The sequence below is a fragment of the Pipistrellus hanaki genome (genome assembly GCF_964339955.1).
Source record: "Pipistrellus hanaki genome assembly, chromosome: 4".
Taxonomy (NCBI): domain Eukaryota; kingdom Metazoa; phylum Chordata; class Mammalia; order Chiroptera; family Vespertilionidae; genus Pipistrellus; species Pipistrellus hanaki.
This window is the reverse complement of record NC_140506.1, coordinates 89890084-89894672: the sequence shown is the minus strand read 5'-3', so window position 1 is coordinate 89894672 and position 4589 is coordinate 89890084.

Here is a 4589-nt window from a genome sequence, read left to right as displayed (position 1 = left end):
TGTATTACTTTCATAATTAACAGAGTAGTAATTAAGCCAGGGCTTGGGAAAGACTGAGCTGCAAATATAGATGGTAGCTTGTTGCCCTCCCTGGCCCAGAGGAACCTAGTTACCTTCCTCTCTCTAAGGCTGGGGGACGGTTCTACAGCTGAGGAGGCAGGAATTGAGGGGTTTTTTCTAAGTGCTCCATGAAGGACGGGTCTTTACTTGGCAGGCTGGAATGTGGCTAGACTAGAGGACTAAAGACTGCTGGCTTTGTCCACTGGTAGTGCCTCTGGTATCTCTTGCTTGACCCATGGCCAGAGGATTAGAAGAGCCATGAGTAGGTAAGAGAAAAATAGTCCTAGTAACCAGTTTGGCTCAGTGGATAGAGCATTGGCCTGTGGACTGAAGGGTCCCAGGTTCGATTCCGGTCAAGGCATGTACCTTGGTTGCGGGCACATCCCCAGAAGGGGGTGTGCAGGAGGCAGCTGCTGATTGATGTTTCCCTTTCATCGATGTTTCTAACTATCCCTCTTCCTCTCTGTAAAATATCAATAAAATGTATTTTTTTTAAAAAAAAAAAAAAGAAGAAAAAGAAACCAGGAAGGCAAAGAATAGGAGGACCAATCAGTATTGAGTTCATTGCTGATTAGACCAGTGATTCCCAAAGTGGTCTATATCGACCCCCAGGGGTCTATGACAACCTGCAAGGGGTCTACGTCAGTGAAAAAAAAATTTGGGGGTCCATGAAATGAAAATGGGGGTCCATGATAGTGGATCTCAACATACACTGATAGTACCTATTTACTTACATCATATTATCTTATAATATAAAAACATATAAATTATTTATAAAAGTACCTATGAAGTAAAAAATTTATTATATATGTTTATAAAATTGTGTAAGTTGTAGGATAAAAACCTGCACATAATGATATACCAGTATCATCTTGTTACAAGCATACGTGCAGTAAACATTCTTGCCAATTTTTGTCTCAAAGCTTCGAAAACTTGCACCGACTTGTTCAATCCGTCACTCTATAAATATGAATGTGAGAAAAATACGTTCATTCGTTTCCTGAATCTTGAATAGGAAAGTGCTGAGAAAATATTTTAAAAAAATATAAACTGGTAGTTTATCATACAAATTATAGTGAATCAGTGTTATTTTGTTTGAGAATGCCGGAGAAAAGTAGGTACATTATTTTTTATTAAATTTTAACACTAAACTTCACTACAGTTAGAAATTTACAAAAAAATCAATATCAGGTAAGTAGGGGGTCTATCCAAAACCGAAAAACATGGCAAGGGGTCTACGGCACAAACAAGTTTGGGAACCTCTGGATTAGACCTTTCCTTCGCCAATCCCTGTGACCAAGAGATATCCCTCCCACATGCTGAGTTATCTGAGCCAATCACCAAGCCAACGAGGAATGGCTGACCTTAATGGGTTAGAAGATTAAGACCATTTTTCGGGTGGAGTCAATACAATGGGAGAAGATGAACTGCTTTTGGGAGGACAACCATCTTAAATATCCCTGCAGTAACATATGGTACCTAACTGAAACAACTGCTCTGAGAATAAACGAGATTCTGTGTAAGATGCTTAACACAGTGCACATAGTAAGCCCTGGGAAAAGAGCTATCATTATTATTTTCTCATTTGTGTTTAAAGAGAGTGTTTTTAAAGTTTGAATGGATATGAATGCCCTTTTCAGTTTTGGCAGTTTATCTGAAACTCATTTTACGCTCAGCTGTACATTGAACCCTAGAGACAGTAGAATGTTGTAACTCTATCATCAGCCAGAGCATGCTTCTCACACTTTAATATGCGTATAAATCACTTAGGGATCTGTTAAATGCAGAGTCTTAAATGCAAATTATGACTCAGTCAATCTGAGTGAGGCCTGAGGTTCTGCATTTTTAACAAGCTCCCAAGTGATACTGCTGCTGCTGGACCACAGACCATATTTTGAGTAGCAAGAACCTAGGTAGGGTTTTGCCTCTCTTGTATGATTGGAGGGGCTTACCACTGCATCCATGTTCCACGGGGAAAGGGGAAGTAGAGGAGAAGGAAAGCAAGCAAATTCCTTTAAAAACAAAAACAAAAACAAAAAACCCTATCTATTTATTTAAATGCTTTTCAAATAGGATTATTTGAAAGAATAGTGCAGTAAACAACTATGTACCCTTCACCTAGTTTCACCAATTGTTAACATTCAAGCAATTTTCTTTTGAGGACATGACACGGAAGTTGCCTACATCCCTTTCACTCTTATCCATTGGTAAAAAACTTTGGCACATAGCTTCACTTTTGCCCCAAGGGAGGCCAAGAAACATAAAGCTACCTTGACAGCTATTTGCCTGCTATTGGGGGTAAGATTCTATTACTACAAGAAGATATAATAAAGCAGTTATTTTTAAAAAGAAGAAAAAGAAGAAGAAGAAGAAGAGAAGGAAGAGGAGGAGTGGGACAATGGACACCAGGGGCAATTAGCAGCCCCTGACACACTAATTTGTCAAATCTTATAACCAGTTCTCTTCAAAGTGGGTTCTGGAAGGACTGGATCTAAATTTGTAATCCATGGCATGGCTCAGTGGTTATGCATCAACTTATGAACCAGGAAGTCTCCAGGTCATATGCCCCAAGTTTAAGGCTCAATCCCCAGTGGGGTGTGGGGGGCAGGGGTGGGGTGCTAGAGGCAACCAAATGATGATTGTCTCTCATCATTGATGTTTCTCTCTCCCTCTCCCTAGGAAACCAATAAAGTATAAACAAATAAAAATAAATTTGCAGCCCATCTCTAGAAAGGTTGTAGAGCTTCAAAATCTGCATTTTAACACACCTACCTCACTCTTAAGTGCCCTACTGACCTTTTACATTATATGGATTTTCTAATTCCTCTTAATTTTTTTGCAAAAAAATGTTCTGGGCCTAAACACAGTTTACTATAGCATTTTTGTTTACAGTAGCATGTTTGCAGTACTTAAACCTAAAAGTCTGCAGAGTTGTAAATAGTATTAATATTAATTTTCATTTTTTCCAATTGATTTTTCAGCCTTTTAAAAAAAGGAACTTGCCGAAACATGTTTGGCTCAGTGGATAGTGTGTCGGCCTGCGGACTGAAGGGTCCCAGGTTTGATTCTGGTCAAGGGCATGTACCTTGGTTGTGGGCACATCCCCTGTTGGGGATGTGCAGGAGGTGACTGATTGATGTTTCTCATCAATGTTTCTAGCTCTCTATCCTTCTCCCTTCCTCTCTGTAAAAAATCAATAAAATATATATATTTTAAAATCTATAAAATATATTTTTTTAAAAGGAACTTAACAGAAACACTACAAAAAGTAAATATAAATGCAGGTTATTTTACATAAGTCAGGATCCACCAGCAACTACACATATGTAGACAGTAGGTGATCTATTCCTTGTTGTTTTATATCACTTTGATCTACGTATACCAATTGCTTTTGAAACTTCTAATCTCTGTGCCACGTGGTTCAGAGCATCTCCCCCTATGAACCAGAAGGTCACAGTTGGATTCCAGGTGAAGGCACATGCCTGGGTTTTGCCTGGAGTTCTGCTCTATTCCCAGCAGGGGGTGCACAGGAGGCTGCCAATCCATGACTCTCTCATCATTGATGTTTCTATCTCTCCCTCTCTGAAATCAATAAAAAATATAAAAACATCTCTTTAAGTGCCATTTCCTTGTCAAGATGTTAAACAATGCACTTTTAACACTTCTAACACTTCTGCTATTTTATTTGGACTTTTAATCCGTGATGATATTTATTCTCCTAAAGATGATTTAAATCCTTTAAGGATTGGTCATCGTCGCCCTTGGCTGTAAGCAGGTCCTTTTAATTCCATTCGTTGGCTATGTGGACCATTAAGTCAGTGGTCGGCAAACTGCGACTCGCGAGCCACACGCGGCTCTTCGTCTCCTTGAGATTTTGCAAAGGCCAGCAGAGGAGAACCCTAAGTTAATAACAATGTACCTACCTATATAGCTTAAGTTTAAAAAAATTTGGCTCTCAAAAGAAATTTCAATTGTTGTACTGTTGATATTGGGCTCTGTTGACTAATGAGTTTGCTGACCACTGGTAAGTTATTGAAAGGCAAAGAATAAATTCCTGCTTTAAAGTTAACATCCGATTTTGGTCAACAAAGTTCCCTGGATCTTGTGATACAGACGCTCCTGCAACTTGAGGGCAAGGGACACCTGCCGATTCACACAGCCACAGCCCTGAACGGCCTTCCTGCGGAGACGGACCTCCTGCTGTTGGCTTCGTGCCCGCCGCCGGGATAGGTCCCGCAATCACGTTAGCCTGGTTCGGTACCCCGCACGGGCTGGGCATGGGCCAGCAGCCAAACCTTAAACCCAACAAGGGAAATGACAGCAATCTGCCTGTCCCGATCTGCCCATCTCGTGTGGGCGCCCCGCTCGGTTCTCGGAACTCCACTCGCCCCTGCAGACGCTCCCCATCTGGCGTCCCAGCGCCTCCGCCACCTGGTTTCCGGGGAGGCCTGCCCACTCCCAAGATGGCGGCGTCAGCCTCGGGGAGGCGGCGCCCTAGGTGCGCGCTAGGGGCCAATGGGCTTCCGGTC